The sequence below is a fragment of the Triturus cristatus genome, chromosome 2_1 (genome assembly GCF_964204655.1).
Source record: "Triturus cristatus chromosome 2_1, aTriCri1.1, whole genome shotgun sequence".
Lineage (NCBI taxonomy): Eukaryota > Metazoa > Chordata > Amphibia > Caudata > Salamandridae > Triturus > Triturus cristatus.
This window is the reverse complement of record NC_140581.1, coordinates 802710541-802728103: the sequence shown is the minus strand read 5'-3', so window position 1 is coordinate 802728103 and position 17563 is coordinate 802710541.

Below are 17563 nucleotides of genomic sequence, written 5' to 3'. Positions count from 1 at the left end.
TAGGAAAATGGACCACCTCAACAGCTTTGGATTCAATTTCTCACCCCTCATATGCATCAACCATCTGAGGGGCCTGTGGTCTGTCTGAACCCGGAAGTGAGACCCAAACAGGTCGGGTCTTAGCTTCTTCAGCGCCCAGACCACAGCAAATGCCTCACGCTCAATAGCACTCCATCTCTGTTCCCGTGGTAGTAACCTCCTGCTAATAAAGGCTACAGGTTGATCTAGGCCCTCTTCATTAATCTGTGAAAGAACAGCCCCCACACCATGCTCTGAAGCGTCTGTCTGAACGATAAACTCTTTGGAGAAGTTGGGAGCCAAAAGCACGGGCGCCGTGCGCATAGCAGCTTTCAGGGCCTCAAAAGATTTCTGACAGGTGTCAGTCCAGATCGCCTTCCTGGGCTGCTTCCTTGAAGTCAGCGCTGTCAAGGGGGCAACAATGTTGCCATACCCATTGACAAACCTCCTGTAGTACCCGGTGAGACCTAGGAAGGCTCTCACCTCTGTCTGGGTTTTGGGCGACTCCCAATTCAGGATGGTTTCCATCTTGGGTTGAAGGGGTGCCACCTGGCCACTCCCAACTTGGTGCCCCAAGTACAGCACTGAACCCTGCCCGATCTGACACTTACTTGCCTTGATCGTGAGGCCTGCCCTCCACAGCGCCATCAACACTTCCCAGAGGTGGCGCAGGTGTTCCTCCCAAGTGGAGCTAATCACTGCGATGTCATCCAGGGAGGCTGCACTGAACGAATCCAGCCCAAACAACACCTGGTTGACCAACCTCTGGAAGGTGGCAGGGGCATTCTTCATCCCAAACGGCATAACCCGGAACTGGTAATGCCCATCAGGGGTGGAAAATGCTGACCTCTCTTTGGCCCCATCGGTCAAGGCGATCTGCCAATACCCAGACGTTAGATCAAACGTGCTGAGGTAGTGGGCAGACCCTAGCCGATCTATGAGCTCATCAGCTCTGGGGATGGGGTGTGCGTCAGTCCTAGTGACCGAATTGAGTCCTCTGTAGTCCACACAGAACCTGAGTTCGGGTGTGGCTCCCGGCGCTGCAGTCTTTGGGACCAAGACCACTGGGCTGGCCCAAGGACTGCTTGAAGACTTGATTACCCCAAGGGCAAACATCTTGGATACCTCCTCTTTGATGCAGGCCCTTACCCTGTCTGTCACCCTGTAGGCCTTGTGCCTCACAGGTGTACTATCCCCAGTGTCCACATCATGGACGCACCAATCAGTAACACCGGGAACCAGGGAAAACAGATCAGAAAATTGTCCCAGCAGCTGGCGACAATCATTCTGTTGCTCAGGGGTCAGGGCGGAAGAGAGGATGACACCATCCACTGACCCATCTTGCTCCTTGACTGACAGGAGGTCAGGAAGAGGCTCGGTCTCCTCCTCCATCCCAGCACCTGTCGCTAAGAGCATGCCCACTTGGGACCTCTCCAAGTGGGGCTTGAGGCGGTTGACATGTAGGACCCTTAAGGGGTTCCTAGGAGACTTCAGGTCCACCAAGTAGGTAACCGGACTCTTGCGCTCCACAACCTCGAAGGGAGTGGTCCACTTATCCTGGAGCGCACACGGCTCCACGGGGGCCAAGACCCATACCTTCTGTCCAGGCTGAAGCTCTACCAGAGTGGCATTCTGGTCTTACCACCGCTTCATCTCCTCCTGGCTGGCTTCCAGGTTTGCCTCAGCAAGTTCCCTGAAACGCCTAGTCTGGTTTCTGAAGGCCAGCATGTAACTATATACATTCTGTGGAGGTTTCCTGGGAGATTGCTCCCAGCCTTCCTTTACCAGACTTAGAGGTCCTCTCACTGGGTGTCCGTACAGCAGCTCAAAGGGACTGAACCCTAGAGACTTCTGTGGCACCTCTCTGTAAGCAAAGAGTATGCATGGTAAGAGGATGTCCCACTTACACCTCATGGGTTCCTCAAGACCCATTATCATGCCTTTTAGGGTTCGGTTGAATCTCTCAACCAACCCATTTCCTTGGGGGTGGTAAGGTGTGGTGAACTTGTAGGTTACCCCACACTCTTGCCAAAGGGACTGCATATATTTAGATATGAAGTTGGTACCTCGGTCAGACACCACCTCTAGAGGGAATCCCACTCGGGAGAAAATTCCCATCAGCGCACGTCCCACCACGGGGGCCGTCACTGTCCTCAGAGGGATGGCTTCCGGGTACCGGGTGGCATGGTCCACCAGGACCAGGATGAACCTATTGCCCATCGCTGTCCTGGGGTCCAGTGGCCCTACAATGTCAATCCCCACTCGCTGGAATGGGGTACCGACCACAGGGAATGGTTAGAGTGGAGCCTTCTGCTTCCTTCCACTCTTCCCACTTGCCTGGCAAGTTTGGCATGTTCTGCAGTGAGTATCTGAACTCCTGCGCATTTGGGGCCAAAAGAAGTGGGTGACAAGCCTTTCAGAGGTCTTGACCTTCCCCAAATGTCCTGCTAATGGCACATCGTGAGCCAGCCCCAGTAGGAAGGCTCTGAAGCGCTGGGGTACCACCAGCACACGGGCTGACCCAGGCTCAGCAACCTTAGGCTCAGAATACAGGAGGTCATTCTCCCAGTAAATGAAGTGTGTTCCAGACTGATCACCGTTGGCCTGGTCTGCAGCCTGCTGCCGCATACCCACAAGAGAAGGGCATTCTTTCTGCTCCCTGCATAATTCTTCCCTGGAGGGTCCTCCTTCTTGCTGCCAATGGGTCAGCTCAGGCAGGTCCCCCAGTTCAGCTATCTGTTCCCCTGTAGGTTCCAGGGCATCCCCCTCAAGGTCTGCTCCCTCCTGGACCATGGGAACTTCAGGGGCCGGTTTCCCGCGCCCCCTGCTACTTCTCTTTAAGGCCGGTCCCTGGGCCTCCCTCCCAGGCTCCAGGACCTCTTGAGTACCTCTACTGGCTGCCATGGACCGTGTGGTGACACACTCCCAATCCGGCATACCCAACATCTCCAGGTGAGCACTCCGCTCCACCTTAGCCCAAGGTGAGCTCTCCAATTCGTTCCCTAACAGACAGTCTACAGGCATGGCGGGCCTCACAGCTACCTGAAGAGTACCAGAGACCCCCCCCACTGAAAGGGAACCTGAGCCACTGGGCAGTGACTCTCGGTGTTGTCGGCGGCAACAACCGGATAGAATGCTCCCGGGACAACCTGCTCCTGAGACACCAGGTGGCGCTTGACAGCCGTCACACTGGCTCCTGTGTCTCTGAGAGCTTCAACCCTATGGCCATTTATGGTCACCCACTGCCTGTACTTCTTAGTGTTCTCAGGCAGCTGGGTTTGGGGGACCACTTCACAGTCTCCTAATGAGACAAGGGACATCTCTGAGGGACCCCACCCACCTTGGACATTCATCTCCTCCCCCAGGGCTACACTAGTCTCCTGCCGGGATGGAGCACCAGTGGGTGCTGGTTTACCAAATAATGGACACTTCACATCAGAGGCAAAATGCCCCATGTTACCACACTTGTAACATCTGATGGGCCCCTTCTGAACAGGTGTACCTGTCGGGGCCCCGGTCGGCTTCTGGGGTGGGGGAGGCTGAGAACCTTTCCCTTGGTCCCCTTGGGGATTACTTTGGGGCCTCTTCTGGAACTCCCACTATTTACCCTTGTCCCCCCCACTCTTCTGCTGGGGACCCTGCCCACCTTTGGCGGAATCTCCCACTTGACCCTTATGGACCCTGGTACTGACCCAGCGGTCCGCCTCCTCAGCAAGCTTCCTAGGGTTAGTCTGCCTTCTATCAATCAGGTGTTGGCGTAGCTCAGGAAAACAATTACTGGACAAGTGCTCCCATGCCATTAAATCAAGAAGCCCTTGAAAATCATTCACTTTGCTACCCTTCACCCAACCATCCAGTGCTCTGCAAAAAAAAGTCACATACTCAACATACGTACTGTTTGGAATCTTAGTGCAACCCCTGAACCTTTGCCTATACAACTCAGGGGTCAACCCATACCTAGACATCAAAGCAGCCTTCATATGGGGATAGGAATTATAGTCATCTGAAGCCAAATCCAGCAGTGTATCCCGCCCCTCAATAAGGAACCGTCCCCACAACCCCGCTCCCCAATCTTTCTCAGGGACCCGGTGGGAAGACATGGCTACCTGATAGGCCTTAAACCACTGCCCTATGTCATCATTTTAAAAAAATTCCTTCACTACATCTTTGGGTATGTACACTCTGGACTCTACCTGCACTGGGGGTGTGCTGCCACCAGAGGGAGTGCTTCCCAAGCCCTGGGCTTTCAACTCAAGCTCCCTCATTATTCTGTCATGCTCCATTTGGATTTTTTTCTCTTCTCTCTTCCATTTCCATTCTTTTTTGTTCCATTGCCAACTGTCCATTTAGTTTGGCCATCTCTATTTCATGAGCTCTGGTGTCCTTCCTGTCTGCCAACTCCTCTGGAGATAAACTTTTGTTAGAGACACTGCTACCTGCAGGGGAAGGGCTTCTCCTTCCTCTTGAGCCCACTGGCTCATCCAGTTGCTCATCTGCATTCTCATCGTCACTGGCATTCCTTGCTTCTACCCAGGCCCTCAGCGCCATGTAGAACTGTGCCTTGTTTTTACATCCAGTTGTAGAAACATTAAACTTCTTGCAAAAGAATTTCAGTTGTGATAACGTGTAGCTGTCTAGTTTTTCTTCTTCCCATTTAAATTCAGTATCAACAGAGATTATGGATGCTGCTTTCTCCACCATGGTAAAGCTTGGCAGTGCTCAAAAATAGACAGTCCAAAAGAAATCTACCAACAAGTATTGGTTGCGTTTAAGGTCTGCACTCACTAAGTAGTGTTCACCAATCACTGTACATGAGTCACAAATGCAAATACAGAATCCTCACTGCTGACCACCAATGTTAGAATCCAGGTTCTCTGGTTGGCACAGGTAGATACTTGTGACAAGCAGGGAACCTTTCCTCTAGTCAGGATGAGGGGTTACACTACTAAAACAACCCCTTGCTCACCCTCTAGGTAGCTTGGCGTGAGCAGACAAGGCTTATCTCAGAGCGTTATAGGTTAAGCATTTGTGAACACATACAGTAACCAAGTGACAACACTACAAATAGACACCACACAGGTAGTTATATTAAAAATAAGGAATCTTTATATAGGATTATCACAAGACCATTAAACGATTAAAAATACACAATACGGTTGCTTAGTTGGTAGAAGATTGCTTAGTTTCTCTTAAGTTCTTAAATGCGACACTTTAAGTCAATGTACCTTAGATGCGACACGCAGGGCAACGAAAGTGTTGCAGCGATGCAGATGCGTTGAAGTTCTTGGTGCAAAAGAAATAAAGACGGGATCTTCCAGATGCGTTACGCTTCTCCGAGGTTGCGAGAAGGCTCGACTCGATGCGTCAGCTAAAGCGGCGTCACCCTTGATGAGATGCGATGACAGCGGCCTTGGCAGCGGCACTCTCCTCCGACGTTGCGAGAAGCTTCCGCTCGATGTGATGCTGCAGCAGCGACACCCCTTCTGCGAGATGTGACGACAGCGGCTCCGACGGCGGCACGCTTGTCCGTGGATGCGAGGCGCTTTTCTGGATGCAGTGCAATGCGACAACTACGATGGCTGCGATGGCGACACGCTTTTTCAGCGTTGCGAGACACTTCCGGAATGATGCGAGACGCTTCCGCTCGATGCGATGCTGCAGCGGCGACACTCTCTGCGAGATGCGACGAGAGCGGCTCCGACGGCGGCACGCTTCTCTTCCTTGCGTCGCGCTTCCAGCTCCTTGCGACACGCAGTCCCTCAGAAGGCCCAACAACAGCAGCAGGCACTTCCAAAAGACTTTGGGGAGCTGGGGATGAAGTCCACTGGTCCTGGGACTTCGTTCAGGGGGCAAGCTCAGTTCAAGCCCTTGGAGATCTTTTAAGCACAAGTTGAAATAAAAGTCTTTGTAGTCTTTTCTCCTCTCCTTCAGCAGCAAGGCAACCACTGCAGGCCAATCCCCCAGGCCAGGAACAGTTACTCCTCCTACAGCTTTCCCAGTTCCTTCTCTTCTGGCAGAGGTTCTTCTTGTTTCAGCAGTATCTGATCTAATTTCTTGGGAGCTGGGTCCCAATACTTATACCCCTAATTCCTTTGTTCCTCTGGGGTAGAGGGGCCTTTGCCCAGTCCAAACCAGTTCTTGAGCACTCTGTTGACATGACTCTGGCTTTCTATTCAGGGTGCAGGGCAGAGACATCAGCCGCTCCGCAGGAGGTGGAGCCAGCATTGTGGTAGCAGAGCACAACCCTATTCAAAGCCCAGGTGTACTCCTCCCACCCATCTGACTGCCAATCTTCCTATTCACCACCAGGCTGCCTAGCCCTGCCCCTCTGGGTTTCCCCAGCCCTGTCACTCACACAACCAGACAGGCAGATACACATCACAGCAGAGGCGGGCTGAAATGGTCAAGCAAGCAAATACCAACTTTCTAAAAGTAGTATTTGCAAACACAGAATATTAAAATAAACTTTACTAAAAGATGTATTTTATTATTCTGAGTTCAGGCATACTAAACTCGAATTTCTACCATGTTCCCTGGGTCTGTTAGGATCATAGAATGTAACAATTCTAACAGCCCATTCTGGCCTATGGAGAACAGGTAGCCTTACAATAGTGAAAAACGAAAATGGCTGTAATTCACTATTAGGACATGACACACACATCAGGGCTTGTCCTACCTTGTGCTTACAATGCACCCTGCCCTAGGGCCTACCATAGGGGTGACTGATATGAAGTTAAGGGAAGGTTTAGGGACTGGCAAGTGGGTGCACTTGCCCAGTCAGCATGACAGTACCAGACTGCACGCAGGTTCTGCAATGGCAGACCTTAGATACATTTTACCAGGCCGCTTCTGTGGGTGGTACAACCAGTGCTGCAGGCCCACCAGCAGCATTTGTATTTACAAGCCCTGACACTCCTGGTGCAGTTTACTGGGGTCTGACTGTAAACCAAATAAGCCAATCATGGAATCCAACCAACATATACATTTTAAATAGGGAGCACTTGCACTGTGGCACTGGTTGGCAGTGGCACAGTGCTCTGAGCGGCCAACACCATAAAAACACATGAGGCACAGCGACAAAAAGTGGAAGGGAGACTCACGCCAAGGTGCCAGGTCTAACAGGCCTCCCACACAAGTGAGGCACCATTTTTACCGGGCGACCCGGGGGAACGCTGGGTGGTGGGAAATTTGAGTGAGCCCGGTGATGCCACAACTTTCCCACACAAAAATGTTTGAAAAAAGTGATTTTGTCAGCTAAAATTGATGTTTGCAGGGGATTCTGGGTAAGGAAACGTCAGGGGATCTACGCAAGCCATACCTCCCTGGAAGCCCCCGGGTGTCTAGTTTTCAGAAATGTATAAGTTTGCTAGGTTTCCCAAGGTGCCCGCAGAGCTAGGGTTCCTAAACTACAGCTAGGCACTTTGCCAAAAAAGAGTCATTATGCACTGCGAAATTGAGGTGTGACCATGTTGCGTTGTGTGCCGTTTCTTGCCACGGGCACTAGGCCAACCCGCACAAGTGAGGTACCATTTTTCTCGTAAGACTTTGGGGAACGCGGGGTGGGTGTAAATTTGTGGATCCATGCAGATTCCGGAACTTTCCACCACAGAAATGTGGGGAAAATGTGTTTTTTTGACAATTTTTTAGGTTTGCAAGGGATTCTGGGTAACAGACCCTGGTGGGAGGCAGTCAGGTCACCCCATCCTGGATTCCCCTTGGTGTCTAGTTTTCAAAAATGTATAGGTTTGCTAGGTTTCCCAAGGTGCCCGCAGAGCTAGGGTTCAAAAACTAGAGCTAGGAACTTTGCCAAAAAGGGTCATTTTTCAATGCGATATTGAGGTGTGACCACGTTGCGTTTTGCGCCGTTTTCTGTCGCGGGCACTAGGCCGACCCGCACAAGTGAGGTACCATTTGTCTCGTAAGACTTTGGGGAATGCGGCGTGGATGGAAATTTGTGGATCCATGCAGATTCCGGAACTTTCCACCACAGAAATGTGGAGCAAATATGGGTTTTTTGAAAAATGTTTAGATTTGCAAGGGATTCTGGGTAACTGACGCTGGTGGGAGACAGTCAAGTCACCCCATCCTGGATTCCCCTGGTTGTCTAGCTTTCAAAAATGTATAGGTTTGCTAGGTTTCCCAAGGGGCCCGCAGAGCTAGGGTTCAAAAACTACAGCTAGGCACTTTGCCAAAAAAGGGTAATTTTTCACTGCGAATTTGAGGTGTGACCACGTTGCGGTTTGTGCTGTTTCCTGTCGCGGGCACTAGGCTGACCCACACAAGTGAGGTAGCGTTTTTCTCGTAAGACTTTGGGGAATGTGGCGTGGATGGAAATTTGTGGATCCATGCAGATTCCAGAACTTTCCACCACAGAAATGTGGGAAAATGTGTTTTTTTAAACATTTTCAGGTTTGCAAGAGATTCTGGGTAACAGACCCTGGTGGGAGGCAGTCAAGTCACCCCATCCTGGATTCCCCTGGGTGTCTAGTTTTCAAAAATGTATAGGTTTGCTAGGTTTCCCAAGGTGCCCGCAGAGCTAGGGTTCAAGAACTACAGCTAGGCACTTTGCCAAAAAAGGGTAATTTTTCGCTGCAAAATTGTGGTGTGATCACGTTGCGTTTTGTGCTGTTTCCTGTCGCGGGCACTAGGCCGACCCGCACAAGTGAGGCACCGTTTTTCTCGTAAGACTTTGGGGAACGCGGGGTGGATGGAAATTTGTGGCTCCAAGCAGATTCTGGAACTTTCCACCACAGAAATGTGGAGAAAATATGTCTTTTTGAAAAATTTTAGGTTTGCAAGGGATTCTGGGTTACAGACCCTGGTGGGAGGCCGTCAAGTCACCCCATCCTGGATTCCCCTGGGTGTCTAGTTTTCAAAAATGTATAGGTTTGCTAGGTTTCCCAAGGTGCCCGCAGAGCTAGGGTTCAAAAACTACAGCTAGGCACTTTGCCAAAAAAGGGTCATTTTTCACTGCGAAATTGAGGTGTTACCACGTTGCGTTTTGTGCTGTTTCCTGTCGCGGGCACTAGGCCGACCCACACAAGTGTGGTACCTTTTTTCTCGTAAGAATTTGGGGAATGTGGCGTGGATGGAAATTTGGGGATCCATGCAGATTCCGCAACTTTCCACCACAGAAATGTGGGGGAAATGTTTTTTTTTTTACAATTGTTTAGGTTTGCAAGGGTTCCTGGGTAACAGACCCTGGTTGGAGGCAGTCAGGTCGCCCCATCCTTTATTCCCCTGGGTGTCTAGTTTTCAAAAATGTATAGGTTTGCTAGATTTTCCAAGGTGCCCGCAGAGCTGGTGTTCAAAACCAGAGCTAGGCACTTTGCCAAAAAAGGGTCATTTTTCAATGCAATATTGAGGTGTGACCACGTTGCGTTTTGCGCCGTTTCCTGTCGCGGGCACTAGGCCGACCCGCACAAGTGAGGTGCCATTTTTCTTGTAAGACTTTGGGGAATGCGGGGTGGATGGACATTTGTGGCTCCACGCAGATTCCGGAACTTTCCACCACAGAAATGTGGAGAAAATATGTTTTTTTGGAAAACTTTTTAGGTTTGCAAGGGATTCTGGGTAACAGACCCCGGTGAGAAGCAGTCAGGTCACCCCATCCTGGATTCCCCTGGGTGTCTAGTTTTCAAAAATGTATAGGTTTGCTAGGTTTCCCAAGGTGCCCGCAGAGCTAGGGTTCAAAAACTAGAGCTAGGCACTTTGCCAAAAAAGGGTCATTTTTCACTGCGAAATTGAGGTGTGATCACGTTGCGTTTTGTGCCTTTTCCTGTCGCGGGCACTAGGCCGACCCGCACAAGTGAGTTACCATTTTTCTCGTAAGACTTTGGGGAACGCGGGATGGGTGAAAATTTGTAGATCCACTCCACCCCAGAAATGTGGGGAAAATGTGTTTGTTTTGACAATTTTTTAGGTTTGCAAGGGATTTTGGGTAACAGAACCTGGTGGGAGGCAGTCAAGTCACCCCCATCCTGGATTCCCCTGGGTGTCTAGTTTTAAAAAATGTATAGGTTTGCAACATTTCACTAGGTGCTGGCAGAGCTAGTGTTCAAAAACTACAGCTAGACACTTCGCAAAAAAAGGGTAAATTTTCATTGTGAAAATGTGGTGGGTTCACGTTGGGTTTTGAGCCATTTTCTGTTGTGGGCACTATGCCTACCCACACAAGTGAGGTACCATTTTTATTGGGAGACTTAGGGTAATTCAGATTTGTAAAGCACCTGTTATTACCTATTGATTTTTGATGCATTTCTGCCTTCCAAATGAAAGACTTTGTGTAATAAAGAAGTCATTTTGAAAAATGACCGATAATTCTGATGCTAGTATGAGTATTCCCAATTTCGAAAATGTGCAAATATGTACTGTTTCTAAACTCTATAATTTGTTCCCATTTTAGAAATACATAGGTGTCTTTCATACCGATTTTTCCATTTATACATTTTCCCACAATAATTGCTATATACCTGGAACATAATAAAAAACCATTGCAAATTGCTGCTCAGTTTTTGACTCTGGGTTCTTCGGTTTCTTGGTGAACCTACAAGTCCTATATATCCCTACAACCAGTAAGGTCCAGCAGATGTAACGGTATATTGCTTTCAAACAGCTGTCATAATTAGAAGAAGTTACAGGTGAAAACGTTGGCACAAAAGGTTGTTTTTTTCAACTAATTTTCAATTTTTCCTGTATTTATTTGTTACTTTCTACAAAGAAACCTTGATGGATCTACACAAATGACCCCTTGCTAAATTCAGAATTCTGTCTACTTTTCTAAAATGTATAGCTTTCCAGGATCCATTAATATGTTCACAACCATTTCTACCATTAACTGGAAGGAGGTTGAAAGCACAAAAAATAGCAAAAATAGGCTATGTACCAGAAAAATGCCAAAACTGTGTAAAAAATGTTTGTTTTCTGTCAAAAGTCTGTCATTCCCTAAAAGCTTGGAAAATGGTGATTTCAGCCCCACAAACCCTTTTTTGATAACATTTGCAGGGGAAAACCCAGATGCTTTCATTTGCAGCCCGTTTTTCCCATTTTTCCGCCAAAAAACAACATTTTGCTGTATTTTGGCACATTTCTGTGACCCTTCCAGGGGAATCCACAAACCCTGAGTACCTTTAGAATCCCCATGATGTTGGAAGAAAAGGACGCAAATTTGGCATGGATACCTTATGCGGTCAAAAAGTTACTGGGGCCTCATCGCGCACTACCCCAAATAGCCAAAAAAAGGCTTGGCACAGGAGGGGGAAAAGACCTGGCAGCGAAGGGGTTAAAACTGAAAATACCTCCGGTTCTACTTATTGGATTTTTGTCATTCTAGTATTATTTTATTTATTAATGTTTACCCTAGTTTTCTAAATTGGTTTGGGATTTTTCTTGTGTTATGTTTTCACTTTATTAATGTTTGTGTGATGCATACCTTACACATCTTAATGTAAGGTCTTTTGTAGTTTGCTCCTACAAGGATTGTGGTTGTTGCCTAAAAGGGGCTTCCATCTCATCAACCAATAACTCTTTTTCTTACAGTACTTTGGAAACAAACCAACTCTATGCTTTTGGTTTGAATGGAAGAATCAGCTGAAAACTGCTTCGGCTGAAAACCTCTCCATGCAAGCACAAGCAGGTATCAAGGATGTGAGCAAGCCTCTGGTAAGAAGGCAGGCATTAGGGCCTGATTCACAATGGTAAACGTGGACATTTGCTTTAAAACTAGACAAACTTTTCTGTAATATTTTGTATTTGCATGTCTCTCTGTGACACTCCGTAATTTCGCCATTCCTCCTCCCACTTTGTTGCAGTCATTCCCCATTTCTGCCACTCCAACTTGCCCTTCTCCCATTTACACATAAAACATAGAAATATGTGTGCATAGTTTCTTGGCTTGCAGCAGAAACCTTCACACATGAGAGTGAGGAGTGGATCTACACCCAAACTCCATGAATATGTGTAATACCGCAATAACTGCCCCATATACTTACAAATGCCTTTCTAAATGTTCCACCCCGACTTTAATTTGAAACAAAGGTGCAATAAAATGATTTTCCTGAGCAACATTGTAAGGTACTTTCATCTAGAAAACTGTGGACAATCTGACCCCGACATGTATGCAGGAGAGGGTGCCACATCTAAATGCAATACCCTAAATGTGGAAGGTAGTCTAGGCATAATGGTGGTGTTGCTTCTGCAATGTGAGGTAAGTCAAAAAGTTCTATGCAGCTGCCATTTACATGCTTTTTTGATATTTCTGTACGTTGGGTATTTCATGTGGCCAGTGCACATATTCAGATGTTACCAGCAGTGTAGATGGCAGCGTACAGACTGAGGCAGTGTTTGTGTTAAAAAAGGCAGGGCACGGGGGGGGCGTGGCTTAGCGCCCACGGAGAATGGCGGACCTCCCGTGAGCTCCATGAGACCGGCGCATCTTTTGCCTGGATTTTGCAGTCTCTTTGAACCCCCGGAGGCGGACAGCACAGATTTCGACATGTGAACACCCCCGCTACACTGTGGCACCCTTCGCCCCCTACTAGAATCGTTAATGAAGGTACTTTGTCGGGCGCGCTGTTTTCCTCAGATGTAGCCGCCATTTTATTACCGCGAGCGGACGCCTGTCATCTCCTCACACTGACGATTTATACGCGTGTCTTCATTGTGTGGCCACGTTTCTAGCTCTGTTGCTGCATCCCATTACAACACGCTTATTTGTAATTCCTTTTAGCAACAATAACGAGTATGGGCTGTTCTTCTGGCTGGACTTTTTAAATGATGAACATTATGGAAGCTGCCCTCTTGGCTTGCTGGGGAACCTAGTTAGCGCCTTGCAACTGCTCTACTCCCCACATTGGCTACCTATACTTTGTGATGCAACATGTTCTTTTCAATTAAGCACTGTCTTTGCCTGCCATTAACTGCTCACCCTTCAACTGAATTTTGCCACTTGCGATATGTTATATCTATGGGCATTATACCTCCTCTTCTGGCATTTTATGGCCATTTTCTTCAGAGTCGGATGTCATTTGTACCTATATTATTTGGCACGTTATTGTGATGTCGCTGAGGAACGTGATTCACGCCAGATGAGTGTGGCGGTGTCGCACTGAGCTCCTGGAGATGGCGTGCTGAATTGGCGCTTATAGGATACTTAATGTGTCTTTAATCAGAGGAGGGCTCCGCTGAATGCAGTATTGTGTACCTTCAGAAATCTTCATTTACTGCTCTTCAGATCAGTAAGGCGGCAATTTTGCACAGTGTACACATCATTTTGAGGAGAGCCTTCGAGTTTGGGCGCCTTGTGAGGAGAGAGATTTTACTGAACCACGACTGTGTTTCATCTTTGTTGTTTTCCTCCACGTCTGTGTGGCCTTGCTTGCTTTGCTTCGACTCAACGTCACTTCAATTTGCGACTCTTCATGGGGAAACTCCGGAACTTGAAGCTAGCTACTTCCTCCCAACCACCTGTAGACTCGGACTCAGACTCTCCCCCTCAGGACATGGTGGACGCCGCGGTACCAAACTCGGATTTAATACGAGGAGCTATCCCAAAAGCACGCACCAAAGGGAAGTTGCCGACCTCTCTGGCCTCCTCCAAACGACTGAAGAAAGATCCACCTTCTCCAGAGAGTAGCTCCTCATCCGCTTCCATGGATCTCATTTTGGAGGAGCTTCGCGCATTCAAACCCTTTATGGAGGCTACTACAAAGAATATGCAAGCTATGCAGGAAAAATGGTCCTCTCTGGAGTCGCGTGTTCAGACTTTGGAATCTTCTACAGACTCTCTACAATCCTCTTGCTCGCATATTCCGTCATTGGAGGCGGAGATACTTCTACTTAAACGTCAGACAGAGGATTTGGAAAATAGGAATCGTCAGAACAACCTACGCCTGTATGGCCTTCCAGAATTTACAGAAGGGTCCAATGCCACCGTCTTCTTCCAATCCTTTCTTGCCAAGATTTTGGATGCTCCGGCCTTAGCTTCCGTCAACATTCAAAGGGCGCATCGCCTCGGCCCGAAGGTCACCAGCAGGCCCAGAGGTGTCATTATGTTGTTCCTACAATTCACTGATATTCTACAGGTCCTTTCAGCTGCAAAGCTCAAAAAACAAACTATATGGGAAGGCCATCGCCTTTACCTTTCACAAGACGTCTCCAAGGCCACTGCGGATAGACGGAAGAAATTTTTGGACATGCGACCTCAACTACGGGCCTTGAATGCCAGATATGGACTACTACATCCTTGTCTCTTCAAGGTCACATATAATGATAGAACAACCACATATGACGACCCTGCAGCCTTACAAGCATTTCTCCAGCAGCACCGCCCAGATGTTATGGATGTATCCAGACCCGGTTGACAGGACTTGTTCCTTCTTCTTGGTTTTCGTTGTTTATGCTTCTGTTGTCTCTCCATTTTTGCTGATAATGTAGTGCTTACGTTTTCTCTTCTTCTGATAGCCGTTTTTCACTCTCTTGTATCTCCTATGTAGTCCTACTGTATTTTGCTTCTTTTTTCTGCTACCTGTGGCACGTTTTTCCCTATTAATTGTTTATCTTCTTGTTTTTACAGATATCTTCTCCCTTCTTCTCACCTTGATGTGCCACATTATTTTCTTTATGTTGTGTTTTGGATTTGTGATATCCGGGGTTTGTTGTCTGCTCTGGATGTCGCCGCCGTTGTCTTTCGGCGCTATCACCCCATCCTCGTCCTTGAGTTTTTCGTTCGTAAGTATGTTTTTCAGTCGTTCGTTTCGAACCTGTACTGTCTTCTTGTTGGTTTCTGCTTCTGTCCTTTTTTCTTTCCTTGATCTCCCACCCCTTGCTTGTTTCTTCTCTTTTTTCTCTTTCCTTCTCCTCCCTTTTTCCCTTCTTGTCTCTCCCTCTCTTTTGACTCATTATTATACTCACAGTGGTTCCTTCCTTTTTCTCTTTTCCTTTTCTTTTTCTCCACTTTTTCTTTTTCCTTCCTCTCCTCTCCCTCAATTTGTTACAACTCCTTCAGTTCCGTCAAGTTATTTTTTCCGCACTGGTAAGCATGTTGTTATTAGTTGTTTCTTTTTACTGTTCCATTCCGTGTTACGTCATGGAACGTTAAAGGTTTAAATAATCCCATTAAGAGGCAAAGGGTTTTATCACACTTAGCGAGACTTGAGTCTGATGTTGCTCTCATCCAGGAGACTCATCTCTCTGAAAAAGAGGCTCTGAAACTCAAGCGTTGTTGGGTGGGTCATGTTTTTTGCTCTCCCACAGTTTCTAAGAAAAATGGTGTTGTGATATTATTGCATAAAAAATTGAATCTTTCCTCAATTGTTCACGATTGTGATGTTGATGGCCGTTGGGTTATTGTTACATTGCTTATTGATAATATTCCCATTACTCTTTTTAATGTATATGCCCCAACCGGGATTGACAGATCATTTTGGCCCTCTATTTCAACTAAGCTATCCTCTCTTTCTGGAGATTACATACTACTTGGGGGAGATTGTAACCAAGTTGTTGATCCTTTCCTTGATCGCCATTCCAATGTTAAATTTGTTCCTTCTAAGATGCATTCTCAATTTGTTAATACCTTTCAAAATAATGCTTTAGTGGATATCTGGCGATTGTGTAACCCTGACCTTCGGGAATACAGTTTTTACTCCCCTCCACATCAATCATAATCCCGCATTGACCATCTCTTTCTTAGTAAATCCCTCTCTCAACACGCTATACGCTCTGACATTGGTTCCATTCTAATATCGGACCATGCTCCGATCCACGTGGACCTTGACCTGCTTCCTTTCTCCCCTCACTCTGGCAGGTGGCGTTTTAACAACGCCTTACACTTGGAACCTACTTTTTGTTCTGAATTTACTAGCTTTGCCACTGAATTTTTCCTCTTAAATCATACTCCGGACTCCTCTTTTGTTACTGTTTGGGATTCCTTTAAAGCAGCCTCTAGGGGTTTTATCATTAATTTTGTTGCCCGCCGAAAGAAACTCCGAAAAGCCAAATCCGAATGCATTTTAGCTAACATTAAGACTTTAGAGCTTGATTACCATGCTTCTAATTCTGAGACTTCTCTTAAAAAGCTTATTGATGCGAGAATCTCCTTCAATAAGTTTACAACTGATGCTGCCTCTAACATCCTGCTGAAATGTAATTCCAGGTATTATGGGGGCAAGAACAAAATGGGGAAACATTTGGCCAATTACTTAAAGATAAGGAAGGAGCGTACAAAGATTGCGTCCATTAAGACTTCCACTGGGAACTCCTGTTTTAAAGATAAAGACATTCTTTCTGAGTTTGTTAAATTCTATGATAATCTTTATACTCCCGAACACACCCCGGAGACTATGGATCTTATTTCATATTTTCATTCACTTCCCTCTCCCCCGGCTTCTCACATTGATTTTACCGCTCTGGAACAGGACATCTCGCTTTCTGAAATTTCCCATGCTGTTTCCAAATTACGTCACGGTAAATCTCCAGGCCCTGATGGTTTCACTATTGAATTCTACAGCCACTTTGCTTCTCTACTTCTTCCCAAACTATTACTATTATTCCAATCCTTCCTCATTGCGGGCTCTTCTAGCGGCTCTTTCCAACAGGCTTTAATTTGTTTGATTCCCAAAGAAGATAAGGATCACACATTATGCAAAAATTACAGACCAATTTCCCTGGTTAATACGGATTACAAAATTATGGCCAAAATGTTGGCATTACGCATGGATCCCCTCCTACCCGACCTCATTGGCCCTGAACAATCAGGCTTTGTTAAAGGACGTCTCTCTTCTGACAACTCCCGTGTTTTTCTAAATATACTCAACAAGGCCTCCTCTCTGTCGCTTCCCTTTGCGGCTATCTCTTTAGACGCAGAGAAAGCTTTTGACAGGATTGGTTGGGATTTTATGTTCCAAGCCTTACGCGGGATCGGTTTCTCTTCCAAATTCATATCTATTATTTCTTTACTTTACTCCCATCCTCAAGCCTCCATTTTTGTTAACGGGATGTCCTCGGATCATTTCTTGTTACACAGAGGAGTGCGACAAGGCTGTCCCCTTTCCCCCCTACTTTTTGTTTTGGCCTTGGAACCCTTTCTTACTAAAATTCGTTTGGACAACAGTATCTCTGGTTTTAAATTTGGATCGCGTCAGGTTAAACTCTCGGTCTATGCTGACGACATTCTTTTTTATTGCTCTGATCCTCTCTCCTCTATTCCCTCTTTTCTTCAGCAGGTGTCTGCCTTCTCCGCGGTCTCTGGTTATCGCCTGAATGCTGATAAGCGAGATTTTACCGTTAAACCCTATTTGTCAAAAACATCTTTTTTCTCAAACGGGTTTCTCATGGCAACCGTCTAAGATCAAATATCTGGGGGTTTGGTTCGCTCCTCTCCTGTCTGATACGCTTAAATTTAATTTTGATTATGTCTTTAAGAAAATGGACACGGCTATTCAGCGTTGGCACCCACTCTTTTTATCCTGGTGGGGTCGGCTTAATTCTATAAAAATGATGCTATCCCCTCTTCTTCTCTACACCATTTCTATGCTTCCAATACACATTC